At 32.0% G+C, this 22,309-nt stretch overlaps 1 long non-coding RNA gene across 1 annotated transcript; it reads left to right on the top strand.

Annotated features, from left to right (window-relative positions):
* Positions 1 to 3,720: 3,720 nt before the first annotated feature.
* On the top strand, positions 3,721 to 15,112 carry LOC143052589 (uncharacterized). The gene is made up of 4 exons (XR_012971160.1): positions 3,721 to 3,826; positions 9,300 to 9,629; positions 11,803 to 11,898; positions 14,873 to 15,112. It is a non-coding gene; the product is annotated as an uncharacterized LOC143052589 (long non-coding RNA).
* The last annotated feature ends 7,197 nt before the right edge of the window (positions 15,113 to 22,309 follow it).

Below are 22,309 nucleotides of genomic sequence, written 5' to 3'. Positions count from 1 at the left end.
ACATCACTATATATATTAAAGAATATGTATTATGATTGCCAAGAGACTAAATGACACAGAAATTAACAACTATAGGTCATATCATAATGCCCCCAATAACTAGAAAAGCCCCCGCATAATCAGCTATAAAAGAGGGACGAAAGATACCAAAGGGAGATACCCGAAATGCTGTGTGGCAGACAGTGTTATTAATTAATTATTAGCTCCCTTGTTAAAACTCCAAATTTCATATTTAATGTATTTCATTGTTAAATAACTTACATGAAGCTGAATAAGTATATATCTGTTAATTGCATAGCTTTTGCTATTTGAATTCATTGATTAAAGATATTTATTTATATTGTAAAGTTTAATATTTGTATCGTCGCAAAATCTTTGGTCACCTTCTTTGGTTACCTTCTGTGAGAAACATATATATTTTATAGATCCTGATTAAAAGTAGTTAGAAACCAGGACTATAAGAACTAATGTCATGTCCTATCAAGGCAAGCAAAGCTCCCCACCTCTCTTTAAGAAGCGCACAACTCCATGGTTTGTTGTAATAAGGGTGAAAGGACGTATTGATTGCTCTGTATTTACTGTCATGGGCACGATGTTCCTAAAACACGATAATACACTGACATAAAAAGCGGCGTCTAAAAGGGTTTTTGATTAATTTTTACAAGTTTTATTCGTATTTTTATATGTTGGTTGATTTATTCATTATATTACAAAATTTTTAAAATTTCTGATTCTGGTTCTGTTCGTTTTGTGATGTCATTTTATCATAAATTACCTCAAGTTGTGGAAATCTATTTAATAATGTTTACCCTTTACGTTATTTCAACTAAAAATGCATTACTGTCGCAAGTAATGTGGAAAAGAAAGATGGGACGGAAGTAGATATAGGAAGATGTGTTACAGTTTTCCATAAAAAAAGATATTTTTTTTTAGATGTACGAAACTTTTATCATATGATGTTTAACTTTCAAGGTGCATATCATCTGTCATTGTAAAATTTCTATATCTTAACTCAACCCCAATACAAATATATCTGACACTCTGCAAGTACATCGAACATTTTTACCCTTGGTTAAATTTGAATAGAATTGTATTTTCCCTGGTACATAAGTTGTCGAAATACACCCCTTCAATTACTTGAACCTTGGCTTGAGAATTATTTCCGCAAGTCATCTATAGTGTTTAATTTCTGATATACATTTTAAAATATAGTAATCTACTCCTGGATTGTCCGCGAAAACGGCTTAAATAATCCCGGGTTTTTAAAATTCGATGAAACGGTTTTCGTCGCTGTTTGGGATTTGTCTTTCAATTACTAGTACCTCCATTTCATGCACAAGTTTATATTGACGAAAAGTTCCGGCTTCGCTAGTACAGGAATTTATTTCATCACGACAGTTATAACATGAATAGCAGGACAAATCGCGAAGTAAAACACTCCGTGAACTGGTATAAGTCTTTTAATATTGGTGATTGCACCTTACTGAAGTGACGACTTTAAATGATCTATGGAGTACTTCCACAATATAAATTTCAATTCGAATTTTACATTTAGAGGACTGTCTTGGTGTCTAAAAGTTGTCTTTGCAAAAGTTGGACGAAGTTCATGTAATGAGATGTTTTTCCCCATTTCCCCATTCTTTTAAATAAATCGTTAAAAGCTATAAACGATTAATAAAAATTGCAAAATTTAACCTGTGTCGAACCTATGTCCCCGGGTGGAATCTATAGCAACATGCGCTATTCTTTTTTTTCGGCAGCAATCATCAACCTGTTTTTCCAAATTTCATAACACGATTTGTTTTAATTATCATGATCATTTAATTGAAACTTTAGCACATGTAACGACGGAAATTAGCGTCTTTCAAACTTTCGACGTTTGGACAAATTGGCTACTGTTTTGTAATGTGTGGAAGCATTTTATTCCTTTAAGACCCAAACATGTAGTTAATAAGAAAAGAATCTTGGCATTTTTTACTCTTCGTGTATCTAACTTTTGTTTTGAATAATTATAAAAAAAAATACGCGTTAAATGCTTTGAAAAATGAAATATCAACTTGGACAAAATGGCTACCGTTTGAAAAACGACTGTGTAGAGAAGATTTTATTGAATCAGCAATATTTGAACTCACGAACAATGAGGCAAATATTTGTACTTTTGTTAGATATTATTATTGTCTTACTCTTTTTATTCATTTTCTGCTACTTACAAAATTCACTTTCAGTCGTTGAGATGACGAAAAACGTCGTTGGACATTTTTCTTATTCCCGCTTAATATGAAGCCACCGAAGTCAAATAAAATTTGGCAAAAATAACGGCTTTAACGCCACAAAGAACCGACACCTGTCGTTGTTCCTGTCAAGTATCAGGAAGATCAGAGAATAAGAAATAGGATCACTATACATAAGATTTAAAACAGTTTTTCATAAATGTAACGTTGGACATCCGGTTTTTTTCACATAGCTTTGCTAATCTAATCATCAAATATACTAGATATTACTTAGTATATGATCAAGAACTGTAAAAACATAATTTGAAACATATATTGAATTTGTTTTAATATTGGTTCGTGTTTTCTAACATTTTTATTTTGTTTTGCGGATGAAATTTCGAAGATTCTGTTTTAAATCCTAGAGGTTGTAGGAACATCGTGTCCAACGTTTGAAAGTAGAAAAAGAGCAATCAATATTTCAATTCACCCTTATTACACGAAGGCATGTAGTTAGCGCTTGTTTATAGGTAGGACTGTGTGTCAGTTCTCACGTAATTCCACACTAATTAGTTCGAACAAGTAGAAGGTTTATAAGACCTTGACTGACTCTGCATCCCTTCCACGGTCGGTATCTTGAAGCACTTAATTAGGATCTATAAATTATATAAGTTTCTCACAGAAGGTAACCAAAGAAGGTGACCAAAGATTTTGCAAAAAACGATACAAATATTAAACTTTACAATATGAATAAATATCTTTAACCAATGAATGCAAATAGCAAAAGCTATGCAATTAACAAATATATACTTATTAAGCATCATGTAAATTAATCAACAATGAAATACTTTAAATATGAAATTTGGAGTTTTACCAAGGGAGCTAATAATTAATAATGTTAACACTGTCTGCCACACAGCATTTCGGGGCCTCTCCCTCTGGTATCTTTCGTCCCTCTTTTATAGCTGACTATGCGGGGGCTTTTCTAATTATTGGGGGCATTATGATAACATATAGTTGTTAATTTCTGTGTCATTTAGTCTCTTGGCAATCATAATAAATATTCTTTTATATACATAGCGATGTCGTTATTACGACATGTTATGTCGAAATAACGACATGTTATGTCGCGAAATTACGACATAGCGATGTCGTAATAACGACATGTTATGTCGAAATTACGACATAGCGATGTCGTAATAACGACATGTTATGTCGAAATAACGACATGTTATGTCGAAATTACGACATAGCGATGTCGTAATAACGACATGTTATGTCGAAATTACGACATAGCGATGTCGTAATTACGACATAATTTTTTTTTTGAATGGCCCTTATCGGCTTCCGTAGTATATTAATACATTGATTGATATGATTGTAATGAGCTCTATGAATAAGAAAATAAACTATTTATAAATAGTTCTAGTTTCGTTTTAAAGGATAAATTATCGTTTCCCGGAAATAGGTCACACGATATTTTGAATATTACCTTGTATGTTGAAGTTCTTTCACTGACTGGTACCTCTGATGAATTGGATTTTTTTATTTGGCTTAATTGGATAAGACAATGATCCTGTTTATTTTAATAAACAACCTTATTGCGATAGTCACAGGTATATAAATTATATGTTATAACAATGCATAGCAAAGATTGTGTTCCTAAATTTGAAATGAAAGTTACTGATTACTTGTGCTTTGCAATATATATTCTGTCTCTGTTTGCAGTATCAAGTCTTTGTTTACCTTATTATTCTTTTGCAAATAAAGAGTTACCTTTATTTATCTTCTATAACAGCTTTATTAGCCTGAAATTAAATCATTGATTTGTTTTATGCTTTCAGGTCATGCATATATTCCATATTTTCATATTTGATCAATTGATTATCATTTAAATACATGCTTATACATTTATATTATTTAAAGTATAAGCTAAATACACTGATCACAAAAGAGACGATCTACTGATTTTGTTCACAAATAATTAAAAAAAAAGATATAAAAGTCCTAAACATTATACTAAATAATTGATTAACAACTAAAACTATTTTATTACATTTCTTACATCAACATGATCAAGTAAACAAAAAAAAAAGGCCAAGGAGCGTCTCAAAGCTCGCGACCCGATGCAACTGACTTTTATGCCACACTGCAGTATAATCGGCCATAATCGTTTCTTCCACAGCATGCATAGTCTGCAAGTTCGGTCATACTGTGTGTAGTCGTTTCGGTCATGACTTGAGCAGATTATAATTGATCATAATTGTATTAGAATCAGAAATAAAAAACATATTTTCAAAGCATTCATCAATATATGTTAATTGATAAAATTTGTTGTACTTTTAGAATGTTATAAAAATAGTTCATTTGCAATTACCGATTTTATTTTGTTATTACACATTTTTTACGCAAATTACCTCTCTTCTTTAATTGTTAATCGTAGACTGGTTCAATACCGGACACAATTGACGTTTGTCCACGCATGATACGTAGAAAGGCGATTAACATGTTTAAGGTTGTATTCTTTTACGTTTCAGTCTCGTTTAAATATTGTTCTGGAACTATTTCCAAAACATGTAATACAATAGTCCATTTGCCAATCACCGATTTTATTCTGTTATTACACACTTTTTAAACAAATTACTCCCCCGTGTCAATCGTAGACTGGTTCCATACCGGACAAAAATTGGCTTTTGCCAATGCAAAGCATGACGAATTGAAAGTGTTGTATCGGCAGTTTAACTTACTTTTCATGAAAAATAATTTCTGATGTCAAAAGTATTTAGTTAAACAACAAATTAATGCAATTAAAAGATTTGAAAACCTTATAAATTACTCATATTAAGCACAGGTAGATTTTCTCTTTCTGCTAGCTCATCAATGAAAATAAAATTTAATGTTCCTCATAAGGGAGAAAAAAAAGGGATCTCTAATAGTCCATTTGCCAATTCCCGTTATTGACCTTGTATCTAGAGATCCTTTTTTTAGTTGTCTCCCTTATGAGGGACATTAGTTTTTATTTACAATGGAGAGCTAGCAGAAAGAGTAAATTTACCTGTGCGTAATGTGAGTAGTCTGTAAGGTTTTCTAATATTTCACTTGCAGAGCTCCAGATAAGAATTCACAAATTGGGTTTTTTACCCACCATATTCTTATATAATTGTGTGATAAAGTTTTTTGATTGCATTATCAATTCCAATTCACCCCTCATGTTAATATCAAATTGGGTTTTTCACCACCAAGCTCCTTAATGTATTGGGTTTTTTCATCAACACAATATTGAATATTTAGGCAATATCAACCCCAGATTTTTTTTCCATCTTAAATATGTTTCTTTCTTTGTTTAGCTGTTTTATTTGGGTTAGGGTTAGGGTTATTTGCTAGCTGTTTTATTTGGTTTATTGACTGAGAAGCAATTGTAGGTTTAATTTGTGTTCCGTTTCAAACCTTCTGCCAGTTTTGTATTTTCTCATATAAACTGTAAAAAAACGGATATGTATATTCACAGGCACTCGTCTTATACCTTTATATAATAAATTCTGAGACCAGTGACTGTGTGTGTATTCATTAATTAACCACAAATGAAAAAAAAAAATAGTATATAAACTCTAATTATACTTGAATGTTTTTGTTTTATTCCAATTTTCATAAATCTGGGTTTAGTTGTCTTTTATTAGAACTTTTGGTTTCTGATGCTTTATCATGTCAAAATTAATTTGGCCTTTCACTTTTTCCAACTGATTTCGTTTTTGAGGAAACCCTGTTTTTATTAGCAATGTTCTCGTTAAGGTACATACACACGCCCATGTGTTCGATGGACGCTTCCTAAAAACACTGGCTGAGTCTTGTTATCATCATAACTTTCCCTAAGCTTTTCAAAAGAAGCAGAAAACATGCTTCTATTCAATATTTTTACCGGACATTCACTTTTGTTTTAATTCAATGTATGTAATGATAAATCCCAAGCAATGCGAAAAAAAATATGACTTCATGACACACGCTAATTGGATAAACGCCGAGAAGATCGAAATGTTTTCAAAAACATGTGTACCTATTGAGCAACGGAAAACTCTAACAGGGACCCATTTCAGCTACTTGATGCAGGGATCTATTTTTAGAACGAAAGGAAATTTCCAATTATAAATATTATAAAAATAGTTTACGCGACCACTGTAAACAGATAAGGGTAAATAACGCAAATGGTAGCCAACAAAAGGGTTGAGAACTCATGGTTTTGGAATATAATTGGGTTTTCCTTTGAATTAATTGGGTTATTGAACCCTGCAATGGGCAATTGCATTGGGTTTTTTATTATTTGTATTGCGTGATCACGCAAATACGCAGCTTATCTGGAGCTCTGCCTTGCATTAATTTGTTGTTCAGCTAAATACTTATGATATCAGAATTTGTTTTTCATGAGAAATTAGTTAAACCGCCGATACATCACTTTCAATTCGTCATGCTTTGCACTGGCAATGGCCAATTTTGTCCGGTATAGAACCAGTTGACGATTGACAAAGGGAAGTAATTTGTTCAAAAGTGTGTAATAACAGAATCAAATCGGTAATTGACAAATGGACTATTAGCGGAAAATATCAAGGCATTGTTTGAAAAAAAATATTATAATCAAACTGAACTCTGGGATAAAATTATGTATCTATATACAGAACTGAAATGTTTACAGCAGGTCTGCAGCAGACTTGCTACAGGTTTGCTGCAAACAAAAAGCTTGCAGGAAACCTTTTGATAATGTTTGCAGAAGTTTATAGCTAGCTGCAAACCTCTTGCAAACATTGCAGCTTTTATGCACACCATTAATTTAGAATAATTTAATATGTTTGTATTATAAAATACTATACTATAAATATGTTTAACCCCGCCGCATTTTTGCGCCTGTCCAAAGTCAGGAGCCTCTGGTCTTTGTTAGCCTTGTATTATTTTTAACATTAGTTTCTAATGTATAGTGGAGTTTAGTATGGCGTTCATAATCACTGAACTAGTGTATATATATTTATTTAGGGGCCAGCTAAAGGACGCCTCCGGGTGCAGGAATTTCTCGTTGCATTGAAGACCTATTGGTGACTTTCTGCAGTTGTCTGTTATATGGTTGGGTTGTTGTCTCTTTGACACATCCCCGTTTTCCATTCTCAATTTTATTAGATAGTCATATCATTTGCAATGTCATTTGAGCACGTACGTAAAAACAAAACAAAAAAACTTTATTAATCTTAAAAAATATAAACTTTTGCTATGATAGAGTTTTTGAATTATTGTATGTAAGTAAGTAGCCTAACTTTTTATAATTTGCTGTGTAATATATATGTGATATGTACACAACATTACACTGGCTAATTGTTTTTGAAACAAATAAATCATCTGTATTGCACTATAAATGCTGTTGGATAATTGTATGATGTATGCAGTTCCTGCAAATTTATAGCAAACACGCAGGAGACAACATTATTTGAAAATAAATGTTTACTGCAGGTCTGCTGCAAACACACAGGTGAAAGATTAATTTGCATAACAATGTTTGCAGCAGGTCTGCTGAAAACACTCATTTGCATTGTAAATTGTTTGCAGCAGACCTGCAGCGTAATTGCAGCAAACATGCCGCCAATACAGACTGTTCGCTGCAAGTATTTGCAGGAGATCGATTTTTCATTAAGGGTATACTAATAAGAAGTTTTTGAGTAGTACACTTTTTTAATTTTATGACCAACCAAGTTAGTCTCATTAGCCATGTTAGCCAAAGTGTTGAAAAAATGGGTGAGTGGTACAAGAAATGATTTACCAGAAACTTGTACATCAACCATTATTTTTTTTCTTTTCAAACTTCTAAGATATATATTTTTTAAATCATATATAATATTGAAGATGGAATAAAATGCTTTTTGATCTAAAATAGAACTAAAAAAATCCAAAATTGACAAAATTGACAACATAGTAAATTACACATGAAAAAGCGACACAATTTTTATAAAACTTTCCTATGACCATTTTTACAATGAATTAACGAATTACTATACTGTATATATTTCTAAATTTTATGAAAAATGTATGGAAATATTGAACAATTTATACCTTTTTTTTTTTTTTTTAAAGTAATCGGCTTCGTTGTGGTAATTGTTTTAAATTGAAAAATTACTAATTTATATAATGGATTGTTGTTCGTAATTTGGAATGCTGATTATGTAAAATTCTGATGTTTTAAATCACACTGATTGTAGTATAAAGTGCCTTAAAAACTTTTATAATAAATATACCAGCAGATAACTGGTTTATCAGTTGTATCGTATTAAATATTTTGTATTATTGTACACTTCAGTTTTTTTACTTCTCCCGGACCCTCAGTATAGTTTCTCGGTATAGTTCTTCCGGACCCTCAATATAGTTTCTCGGTATAGTTCTTCCGGACCAACAGTATAGTTTCTCGGTATAGTTCGTGTATGATTTTGAAATTACATATTATTATTTAATTAATTTAGTTCGATAATAACAGAAGATTTGTTTTATTGAACGACTGGACGAGCTGGGATTACGTATTCAGTAAAAAGTGAAGCATTCTTATGTTTTTTCCACTAACAACTGACACTTTTTTTTCTAAAAATGTATTTATGAAAGGTAAAGCAAAATATTTTGAAAAGTAAACATTAAAGTATTTACTGCCGATGAATAAAAAAATTAAAAAAAACAACCAAAGTTAAGAATTGTTGAAATTAAAAAAAATCAAGAACAATTGCCGTAATAAATGGCACTGCGAGTATGTCAGATAATTTGATCTTTTCTTCGTACTCTTAGTATTGGTAAACATTTGTCATGATGCCGAAAAATATAAATTTGTAAAACTATTAAATATATTATATTCAATTGACAACTTGCATTTGAAAGACTATAAAATTTCGACATTATATGTCGATGAATATTTTCATGATGTTTTTTATACATCCTCTTGTTTAAAAAAAATAATTAAATAAATTAAAGGAAAAGAAGCGATATTTCTCTTAATTTATGACACTAAACCCTAAACAGGAAATTTTAACTAACAAGTAAAACATAATGATGTTGCTCTGTTTTATGTCTTTATAGGTGCTGTCATCAGCTTTTATAGCAATACAGACAGCATTATTGGAGAAACAGTTGTTCTACCTTGTAAAAACAAACAAGGCACAGACTTAGTTCAATGGACTCGCCGAGACAAAAATACTGAGAAATCTTTCACAACTGTATACACTGATGGGTGGCGAATAAATACAGGTTTGCGACTTCACGAACGACTGATGATCAATGGTTCGAGAGATGGACAAGATTATGGATTACAAATATCCAATGTAACAATGTTAGATTCTGGGTTATACAGATGTGCAGTAGATACCATAACTAATCTGACTTATTTTTTTGTTACTTTAAAAGTTGAAGGTGAGGGGTCTACCAATAACATAAATTATAACAGAATTTCACATAAAAGTCTTCTCCAATATCTGTGTTACAAAAGGAGTATAGTACGATTTTGGTGACTTTTTTTCCAAAACTGAATTGGATTTTTTTTCCCGAATTTTCAGATATATAAAAATTATTCCATGAACTTGAATCAATCATAATGTATTTTTAAATATTTACTTTTCGTAGTCCTGAAAAAAAAAGTGAATTTGGTGACAATTGCATCCATTGGACACATATATGCTAATAATGTTATACAATGTACACCTCCTTATAAATTGCTAGTTGACAATTATCCCTTTTGGTAAGGCCTGCGCTTTGTGCTAATTTGACGGAGATATTAAAAGAAAGGCAAGTCTATCTAATCATCAACCGTAACCTAATACGTAAACATGTTCGTGAACAAATGTGCATTTATATACCCAGGTTAAAAGTATAATACTTTTGTAATCGTCATAAAATGTCAGTTTAAATTGCATAGCCAAATTATGCTTCAATATGTATCTTAGTGCAAAACTGTTGGAAATAAAAAGCGCATGAATTCTGATATAAAAAATGGTTATTTTCAGGCTTAAAGCTTGAACTTTGAAAATGTCAATGATTGTTTCATTCGAATTCATGTTTTGAACCGGAAAAATACTCGGAAATATTTATAATAATTGCAAATAAATCATTACTATAGTATTTCAATGTTTCCAATTTGCTGTACAATACATACTTGTATGCTTATTATAAGGAAATAACGTGATAAAAAAAAATATCTGTTTCCTTATACATTTACTAAAACACTATGCCAGTTGACCTTATTTTTTTTATATCGTTTTGTTATTCTACTGACCTAGATAAAAAAAAAAGGGGGGTGAAATCTCAACGAATAGTTCAACCCTGCTTAATTTTCATTTGTCCGTCCAAAGTCAGTAGACACTGTACCTTCTAAGAAGTTGTCTAATGTCATGATTGTGTTAATGATTGTATCATTCTAATATTGTACATATAACATGTATAATGATGTTAGTCATTATTTCGAAAGTAGATTATTTAATGTTTTACATATCATAATGATTTTCATTTTTTTTAGTGTAGAGTTTATGTTGCCCTCCAGATGTCTTTGGGTTCCTTTGAATTTTATTGAAATATTTTCATGTTCTGTGAATGCATAAATTATGATAATAATGATGACGAGGAAGATGATGATATATGACTGTTAATTGTCCATTTGCAAGTTAAATGAATACTCATGAAGATAAATATCAACATGAGCCAAATTGAGCTGGCGTTTTTATATGCTGGTTCACAAGCTTAAGTTTTCAGTGCACAGGAAGACATCTCACCCTGCCTAGACACTTTATTTTGACTCCAAGACAACTAGTCTTTGCTCTGACTTTTAAATACCGAGTATTTGGTGGATTAACAGGAACAATGATTATTTAATTTATTGTAATCCGACTTGAAATCTTATCTACGACCTGCCACAATCAGGCGAATAATCTGTACTTTGAAACCATGGTCCGTTTCATAGTGATTAAGTTGTGTTCCCTCATATCATAGACGTGTCATACCGTTTGTTTTGTTTCTGAATTTGTCAATGTGATTGTATTGTTCAGTTACTTTTTTTTCGGTAAGACGTTTTGGTCTATTATAACTTTCTGTACCAAGTCAGGAAAATGACAGTTGTTAACCATTCGTTTTTGTGTTTGAGATTTTTCCATTTGATTAGGAACTTTCCTTTTTGAATTTTACGGAGTTCAGTATTTTTGTCCTGCACTTGAATTTCCCAATGCACAACTGTGGCTTTGTTGATTTCTAGCAAGACTTAAAATGAAACATGTAAACATATTTGCTAGGGATCTAGTTCACTTCAATTTGGTAGAATTTAATCCTTACTGCAGGTTTTGCAGTGATCCTGAGTCAGATATTAGATTTACTAGCTTTTTCTATGACGTTTTGCGGTTTTCCGATTTTGTTTATCAATCAATTCAAATCTCGTCTCTTATGTGAAAGAAATAAAATTTTACCACTGTTATAGATATATTTCCTATAATTGTGTTTAGCAAAAACAAAACAGAATTTTAGTGATAAAAGTTTCAAAAAGGCTTGTAAAAAAACAAACATCTTCTTTGTTGAATAAGCATTTTCACGTTACTTTTTTCAGATAAATTTGAGGACCTGAGAACCCATTCTGCATATACCGTAAATAATACAACATTTCCATTTATGAAGAACACAGAAGATACCAGAATCTTTTCTTGTAAATCATGTTTTTAGATCACCTGGCCCAAAGGGCCAAGTGAGCTTTTCTCATCACTTGGCGTCCGTCGTCCGTCGTCCGTCGTCCGTCGTCCGTCGTCCGTCGTCGTCGTCGTCGTCGTCCGTCGTTAGCTTTTACAAAAATCTTCTCCTCTGAAACTACTGGGCCAATTTTTACCAAACTTGGCCACAATCATTATTAGGGTATCTAGTTTAAAAATTGTGTCCGGTGACCCGGCCAACCAACCAAGATGGCCGCCATGGCTAAAAATAGAACATAGGGGTAAAATGCAGTTTTTGGCTTATAACTCAAAAAACAAAGCATTTAGAGCAAATCTGACATGGGGTTAAATGGTTAATCAGGTCTAGATCTATCTGCCCTGAAATTTTGAGATGAATCGGACAACCCGTTGATAGGTTGCTGCCCCTGAATTGGTAATTTTAAGGAAATTTTGCTGTTTTTGGTTATTATCTTGAATATTATCATAGATAGAGATAAACTGTAAACAACAAAAATGTTCAGTAAAGTAAGATCTACAAATAAGTCAACAGGACCAAAATGGTCTGTTGACCCCTTTAGGAGTTATTGCCCTTTATAATCAATTTTTAACCATTTTTCGTAAATCTTAGTCATCTTTTACAAAAATCTTCTCCTCTGAAACTACTGGGCCAATTTTTACCAAACTTGGCCACAATCATTATTAGGGTATCTAGTTAAAAAATTGTGTCCGATGACCTGGCTGACCAACCAAAATGGCTGCCATGGCTAAAAATAGAACATAGGGGTAAAATGCAGTTTTTGGCTTATAACTCAAAAACCAAAGCATTTAGAGCAAATCTGACATGGGGTAAAATGGTTAATCAGGTCTAGATCTATCTGCCCTGAAATTTTGAGATGAATCGGACAACCCGTTGATAGGTTGCTGCCCCTGAATTGGTAATTTTAAGGAAATTTTGCTGTTTTTGGTTATTATCTTGAATATTATCATAGATAGAGATAAACTGTAAACAACAAAAATGTTCAGTAAAGTAAGATCTACAAATAAGTCAACAGGACCAAAATGGTCTGTTGACCCCTTTAGGAGTTATTGCCCTTTATAATCAATTTTTAACCATTTTTCGTAAATCTTAGTCATCTTTTACAAAAATCTTCTCCTCTGAAACTACTGGGCCAATTTTTACAAAACTTGGCCACAATCATTATTAGGGTATCTAGTTAAAAAAGTGTGTCCGATGACCTGGCTGACCAACCAAGATGGCTGCCATGGCTAAAAATAGAACATAGGGGTAAAATGCAGTTTTTGGCTTATCACTCAAAAACCAAAGCATTTAGAGCAAATCTGACATCAGGTAAAATTGTTTATCAGGTCAAGATCTATCTGCCCTGAAATTTTGAGATGAATTGGACAACCCGTTGATAGGTTGCTGCCCCTGAGTTGGTAATTTTAAGGACATTTTGCTGTTTTTGGTTATTATCTTGAATATTATTATAGATAGAGATAAACTGTAAACAGCAAAAATGTTCAGCAAAGTAAGATCTACAAATAAGTCAACAAGACCAAAATGGTCTATTGATTTCTTTAGGAGTTATTGCCCTTTATAGTCAATTTTTAACCATTTTTCGTAAATCTTAGTTATCTTTTACAAAAATCTTCTCCTCTGAAACTACTGGGCCAAATTAAACCAAACTTGGCCACAATCATCATTGGGGTATGTAGTTTAAAAATTGTGTCCCGTGACCTGGCCAACTCACCAAGATGGCCGCCATGGCTAAAAATAGAACATAGGGGTGAAATGAAGATTTTGGCTTATAACTCTGAAACCGCAGCCTGTAGAGCAAATCTGACATCGGGTCAAATTGTTTATCAGGTCAAGATCTATCTGCCCTGAAATTTTCAGATGAATCTGACAACCTGTTGTTGGGTTGCTGCCCCTGAATTGGTAATTTTAAGGAAATTTTGCTGTTTTTGGTTATTATCTTGAATATTATTATAGATAGAGATAAACTGTAAACATCAATAATGTTAAGCAAAGAAGATTTACAAATAAGTCAACATGATGGAAATGGTCAATTGACCCCTAAGGAGTTATTGTCCTTTATAGTCAATTTTTAACAAATTTCATAAAATTTGTAAATTTTAACTAACATTTTCCACTGAAACTACTGGGCCAAGTTCATTATAGATAGAGATAATTGTAAGTAGCAAGAATGTTCAGTAAAGTAAGATGTACAAACACATCACCATCACCAAAACACAATTTTGTCATGAATCCATCTGCTTCCTTTGTTTAATATTCACATAGACCAAGGTGAGCGACACAGGCTCTTTAGAGCCTCTAGTTATTTACCTCATAACATTTGCAATGCCAATTTCAAGTAAAAAAATATATACGGTATAAACAAAAATAACATAATCGTTATTCCATGACAATTAAAGAACATAAACATAATAAAAAAATTTACACTGCTTTACAACACATGTTCCATTAACAACCGACAAAAATCTCAGAGATAGCATCCATTTTTTATGCATATTTTTATTGTTTTTATATTGGACCTCAAGAAATAATATGAAATCTGAGAAATACCTACCATTGCAAAATAAAAGTAAATTGACAGTAACAGTAAAAACACATATCACCAGAAAATAATAGAAAGCCAAAAAAACCTAGAAATTGGCATATCAGTTGGAAAACAGGTTATGCTTGACATTTTGAAACCGTAGGATAGCTTAGATTTAATCTGTGTACTGTCCTTCCAAGGGCAAAAAGACAGATTACCACGCACAAATAAGGTATGCATAATGGTTATCTTTCTTACAAAAAATGTATTTCGATATAATGAGTTGTTGTGTATATGAAGAATGGACTTTAATGTTACAGTTTTTTTTTGCACTGTAGTATGTAGGAATAATAAACAAAAATAAGAAATCTAACACATCCATCTATGTACTAATTGTATTGTTACATTTTAGCAATTCCCATTGTGTCAATCCTATCGATACCGCCAATGATTATTGTGATTGTTCTAGCATTGATTGCAGCAATTATATTATTTCAAACAAGACGGCAGAACAAAGTATCATCTTCACCAGTGAATAATCAACCGGCCGAGATTGAAGAAGTCCAGCAAAATGATCATTATTATGATAAGGTCGATTACGAGGAGATGTCTTGCGAAGTTCAAAACAATTCTCTTAATAATGAACCATATTACCATTATCCCGATTCAAGAAATGTCGAAATGATATTGGTGAATCAGGAAAACCCTTTGACCGGTCCATCACAGGAAATCTACAGTAATGATCAAGCAAACGTTTCCGAACAGACCCACGACTATTCCTATGTGAGCAACCTTTATCAACCCCTCACTGAACATGCTGAACATCGGGGACTTTACTCCCATACATATGCACAATGTCCACCATTTCAAACTGGGAATGATTACCACAACATGCACAACATTGCTGACCCAAGTCAAATGGGTAATTTGTAGCAGCATCTTTTGACGAAATAGAAGACGTTAAACATATCTTTTGCTGATACATAATTAGTATTTTAGATGTACATATAATATTGGGAGCAGCTTTTCGTTAAGTTTCTTTTTACTTTTGTGATTTGAAACAGTTGATATTTTTATTGTTGTTTTATTATTGGTGTATTGTTATTGAATGTTGTAAATGTTTTGTTTTATAAAAGTTCAGTTAGAATGTTTGTATATTTTTCAGCCCATGAATTAATAATTGTATACAATAAATGTCCCACTAACTATCAATTTCCAAAAGTAAACAAATAAGCACGAACAGAAAAAAAATCATCAAATGAAATAAGGTGTTTTATCCCAAACAAGACAAATATGAAGGAGAGATGTGACATATATTACGTCACCGAGGTAGAACCCAGCAACTCTTACAGCTAGTGTTCATATTGTCTTTGTCTTTAGTGTAAATAATATATTTTGTTAATATCTAATTTAAGTAATAGAATATGCAAAAAAAAAAAGCATGAATACTTTTTAAAAGATTGACAAATATTAGGTTCCAAAAATTCGTCGGTCTATAGTAGAGATTTTCAATAAATTGACATGACTCAACGTGATCAACCGATCTAGTCATTGTAATATGATGACAAGGATTTTGTTTTGCATTTAAGTTTTTCCTGTTCTGCATTTATTTTTTTCCTGTTCTGCATTTATGTTTTTCCTGTTCTGAGGTTATGTTTTTCCTGTTTTAAATGCTCATTGTTTACATGTGTTTTAATTGATATTCATCAGTGACCTTTTTTCTTTAAGTATTATTTATCAATAACAATTTCACTATACCAGATTCACCTAATAAAAACATTGAAGATTTGTTTCAAAATAAACAGAACTAAACAAAAACCAAAGAAAACAGTCAACCTTCAAGGTAGGTACTGAGCCAAGTGGTGGTTATAACATGTCTTGAATTATGTTTGGTATTGGAAAACGTATCCCAAACATCAGGCTTATAACGTTGTACACCAGATGCGCGTTACGTCTACATAAGACGCATTGATGTCGCGCGAATTTTGATTTATGGCATCAGTTAAAGTTATTAACATTACAATGATAAAAATATTACACATTCAACAGGGAAATTAAAAAAAAAAATATTTGTTATCATATCAGCTTCCTTCTTTTTGCCACACTAGTTTATAAATGCGTCATGATATCTACAAAAATACACATTTTTTTACTTTTTGTTTGTATTTAGTTTTGGCCATCCACCATAGGAAAATGAATAAAATAAATGCTTTGCATCCATTGGCTCATAACCAAATTGTACAATACATGTAATAGTCTTGTAGTCATATTGACTGAAATGATTGAAAGCGGATACAGGCCTTAATATTATCTTTCATTATCTTTCATTATAGAATATTTTGTTAGTTGAGCTGCTCAGTAAAAATAGCCTTGTATGGATAAAAGTACATTAGCCATACGTATTAATTAGGGTTATACACGCGTTATTTTCCAGATATTGGTAGTAATTGGTCCTTTTTGTATTGTTTTATTTTATCTAATTTTTTGGGGGGATATCAAATCTCTAATGGAAACAATGCTTGAAGATTAATATTGTAAGCAATAAGTATTTTTAACAGCAATACATTAGGTATCGTAGCGGGATCGTTGTAGAAGCGTAATTAGGACGTAGTAACATCGTGAAAGCAACGAAAATTTACATTTGCATGCCGCTCATACCGCGACCTCACCACGATCTGGATTTATTTTGGATCGCGGTGAGCGGTGAGCGTAGTGCGATTGTGGTCTAGTGGGACTGGGTCTTAAGCGTATGCTCAAATGACATTTTACCCATTTATTTGTATTAAAGGGTCATTAGATGTCAAATTTAAATTCACCGAATTGACTCAAACTTCCATGTTTCATTAATAGCATACCAAAACGTATATCCCAAAAAAATCTACAATAAACAATGTGTGAGGCATGAGCTCGATAATATGTATCATCGTATCGATTGCATTCTCTTCTAGAAGTCACCTAATTAATGGTATAATGTGCCCCAACGACTGCCGATATTCATATTAGCGATTAAAACATAGATATAGATAGAAATGGATAGCGGACTCGTGCAATTGGATTTTTCTAGGTTTGCTTAATTTCATATTATAAGTTTAAAATATATGCTAATCATCGTTTTTATCTACATATAAATGATTTTTTGTGGATCTAATCGGACAATCAAATGATTTACCTTTGTTTCGCTTGCAATATTGATATAATTTACCTTTTAATAACTGAACACATATAGTTCATGTGTAATCCATCTCTAGATTATGGGTTTCATTAAAGGTCACATGAATATTGGTTCAATGAGGTTGAGGTTATCACTTACAAGTGAATAATTCACCAATGATGTTTCTTAGCTTGTTTTGACAAAATGAAACAATACTCGTCTGGATGTAAAAAAAAATATTTCACTTTTTCACTTCCAATGATGATTAAATGAAAAAGAAAATAACATGTCTCAAAGCTAGTGTCCCTTCAAGCAATAATATCTACGTTGTTTTTTTGGTTGTTTTTTTTTACAATATCATACATGTATGATCAGCGGTCATCATGGTTTGTTTCTGAATCAAGACCATTTAATAAGGGTCAAGTCTAGCACCCGTTGACCCTACGGTTTCAAAGAAGATAATGTAAAGAGCATTTCTCCGTTTCGCTTTCTCGTGGTAGGGGCAAATTTTTTAATGCAAATTAAGAACAATTGTGAGAATATTGAAATAAACATAAATGAATGATGTCTCATTTTTCATGCCCTGTTTCCTCAATAGAATTTATAGAATTTGTTTCTTTTTCATAGTCATTTGACTGCAAGCCATTTTCAGCTTTTTTCGACTGATGAGTTTGAATATTCTTTGATAAACTTTGCCTTTCTCTTCTACGTAAGAACCATTCGGTTTTTGAATGTCCTGTAGAAGCATTGGCAGTTCTCATTTCCACGTGGTTCATTTACTATGATATTTTGTTGCATACTTACTTAATTATAACTAACATATGAGCTTCGTCAAATAGAAATCGACCTTCTGCAAACGAAATTCATTACACCTGTTAACCTATCATGGGTTGAAAAAATCTCTCAAAACAGTCTGTAACAGTTTAAAAATTGAATTTGGTCGTTATTAGAACCCTACAAAACAATACATACTCATGCAAGACTTTTAATTGTAACAGATTGTTCCAAAATCAATATAAGGTCGAAATCTATCCGACGCAGCTCATATTTTATAATAATATACAGTGTTGCCGTTCTAGCTTAAATATTTAAATTATTCTAACAAAATTACAAAAAGTCGAGATATATCTTTTTGTTTAAAATGCATTTAATGTACACGTAGTGTGCCTCATTTATTTTATTGCATATGCCAATTGATCTATATGACTGGATTACAATTTACATTTGTTACTCATGTAAGTTCAAATTTGGTTTTCAGTCTATTATGGCTTTGGGGTCCACCTCCTATAGGTGATATAGGACATGCCGCTGGAATAGGCCACCTTTTCACGCTTGAATGTATGCGAATAGGTCGGGAAAACTATCAGAAATATATATATGAAAAGGGTGGGGTAACTGAACCCAAGTGGCACCCCTATCAATTAAGTATTGAAGTAGCCCCCCTCTCCATCCGAGAATGTGTCATGCCACTTTCAAGTAACGAGGACGATATTGTGGTCAAGACAATTATGTCATATCCGTCGTTATCTGTGAAACGGATATTTCATAACGGTAGAAAAATCGTGAGAGCGTCTGTGATTTTCGAAAATGAAATGATTGCAACTTTGCAACTCGGAACTCTTGGTTTTAAAGCCTCCTTGTAAGCCACAACGTTAACGCTCTTTCCAGATAGAAAACTCAAGCTCTGGATTTTTGTATCATACACGAAATTCTTATTTAATGCTTATTTGAGTAAACTCTACTTATCATTTGAAATTCAAAGTTTTAAGTGACGACGGCAAGCCGTTCTAGTCAAAACTATGTTTTAACCCTTTTTTCGAAAAAAAATACACACTGAGAATTATAAACCTAAAATAAAAAACTGAGAAATCGAAATTACACACTGAGATTTAAAAAAGTAAAAAACACACACTGAGAATTCAAAATTACACAGAGATTTTAAAAAGACACAATAAGATGAAAAAAATTGAAAAACATACACTGAGAATTGTTAATTACACACTGAGATTTCAAAAATACACACTGAGATTAATATGCAAATTACTAATGAATATTCATGAGATGAATAATTCAACAGATTGATATCTTGATCTCCCGAACTCTTGTCATTATAATGAATTGCGATTCCTTCAACAAGCATTCGTAATAAATTTCAAGACTAAACATCGATTTTTGTTAACTCATATTCATAAGTTTGTTGACTCTAATTCAGATTATTACCAGTGTATCTGGGTTTTATTTACTTAAAACAGTTCAAGCATGGGTCCCCTTTCAAAAGTCTTCCAACTGTTAACCTGATTTCGCAAGGTAATCTTTTATATTTTTGTTACTGTTATATGCTATAATAGACACTTGAGTAAAAATTTCAATGCATAGTTTGTCTTTTTGCAGATTGTTCCAATGTTTTCTTTTTATTTTAGTAAAGTTTTTCGCCATTTGGTTATATTTTGTAATAGGAGAAAATGGATATTTTTCTTGTTCTTGTTTCTTAAGATTTTTATAAATAATTTGGAACCAAAATAAAGGACTAACGGTGGTTTTCAGTTTATTTAATCTCGGTGTGTCTTTTTGGAATATCAGTGTGTAATTTTCAATTCTCAGTCTACAATTTTCAATTCTCAGTGTGTGTTTTTCATTTTTTGTAATCTAAGTGCGTCTTTCTGAAATCTCTGTGTATTTTTTTAATTCTCAGTGTGTGTTTTTTAGTTTTTTAATCTCAGTGTGTTCAGTGTGTAAATTTTTCGGAAAATGGTTTAAACATTGTTTTGACGAGAACGGCTTGCCATAGACGACCCTCCTTGTTCTCACATCAGTATCTTTCTATAATATATTGCCCATTACATCATTTGTATCTTTCTTAAAATTTGCTCATTGATTAAGAGCAAACTAGTCATTTTTTTTTTTAATTTCAGAAACATAATTTGTGTATGTCTATACAAAATCATTGAAATTTGAAAATGTTGTCAACTCAACACATACTGAGTGCTAATATGACTTATTTCAATTCTGTCTTTCAATCCAGACTAGTTTTGAATAGAACAAAAGACTGGTTCTTTTACAATATGTTTGATGCGTTATAATTAGGCTTACGAGTTGTAAACAAATACAGTTAAGGTATAATTCTACTAACAAAAGGAAGATTGATACCAAAAGGACATTCAAACTAATTAGCCGAAAATAAACTGACACCGTCATAACTATAAAAATTATTGTAACATAGAACACTAATTGCCGGTATACTAGATGGGGTAAGGAACAGAGTAACACTATTAGTTGTGTCTACGGTAACATTGTATTATCGATGTGTTAATGCACTTCTGATCAATGTTATAAGATAATTTGAAAACTTGTATTTGTTAACACTGCAATGCAATAATATTGCAGACATATTTTTCTCTTTTATATACTATGGCGGTCTATACATATCCGGTAGGTGCTCTTAAAAGCACGATTTTGTTTATGCGAAACAAGTATAGGCAACCATCTTAAACGAGTGATTCAGCAAAGTAAACATCGGTTTTGCCAACCCCTATTGAAGTTATATCAACTTTTAATGTCTGCAATGCTTCAGGTGAATTTTGTTTATTATTGAAATGTTTATACTTTTGTCCATTTTTTGTTGGAAACATTGATTTACGTTTGATTAAATACAATTTCCTTTCTGTACACTTCTAATGTTATGTTGTTATTATCATTATTATTATTACTATCAAGTATATCGAAAAAAATTAGCGATATAATTATAGAAGGTTAAAAGTTTAATAAATGTAACATAAAAATAACGCAACATAATTGTAGCAACAAATGTTATTGTTACTTTCTTAATTGTTTGGCTTTTTACACATTAAATAACTTATTGTTAAATTTGTATGAAATTGCAGCTTGCCATAATAAAAAGACAAACAACAAAACAATCATCACAACATAAAAGAAGACATCAATACGAATGCCAGCAAAAACTTAGGTTAACCTCAGGTGCTCCGGAAGGATAACCAGATGCGTGTTGCCCATGTCGGTACAAACAAGGTGATTAGTTTAAATCGGTAGGTCACGTTTGGTGAAAAGAGAACGGGATTGTAGTTATGTAGTGCATAACGTTATGGAATATCAGTTGTCATCTGATGAACGGATATCCCGTTACAATCAACCAACGCTTGATGATGTCCGTAAAATACCACTTCGATCTCTTTAATTTAGAAGCTTACTTGAGAGCAGCAATCCTCTATCAAGTCATGGTTGAAAATACAAGTCCTAAATATCAGATAAGCTGGAAGATAGAGGAGCACAGCTGGTTCACACTGGAATTCCAATTATTTTTTTTAAAATCCACATAAAAAAAAACCAATTGATGCCAGATCTGAAAAATTTGGTAAAATTTTTTTTAGTAAAACTAATTTATTTGAGTGAATTTTCAAGGACCAAAATCCGCACAAAATCATTAGTCCTCACCATATACCAATCATCAAATTAATATCTGCAAGCATGAACATAAATTAGGAAAACTGAATATTTATGTTCAATGCCCATAACTCATCAGACGGGGACAAACTTCGAACTTGATCTGTATTTAAACTAGTCATGGTAAAAGTGTACATCAAATATCAGATCACTTTCATAAAGCGCAAAAAGGTGCGGAAAAGTGATATTCCGAACTGACAGATAGATGGACAGAGTGCAAACCTAAAGTTCCATTCGACT

This window comes from Mytilus galloprovincialis, chromosome 11, assembly GCF_965363235.1.
Source record: "Mytilus galloprovincialis chromosome 11, xbMytGall1.hap1.1, whole genome shotgun sequence".
NCBI lineage: Eukaryota > Metazoa > Mollusca > Bivalvia > Mytilida > Mytilidae > Mytilus > Mytilus galloprovincialis.
Note: the sequence above shows the minus strand (reverse complement) of the source record. Positions and strands in the feature narration are given on the sequence as shown.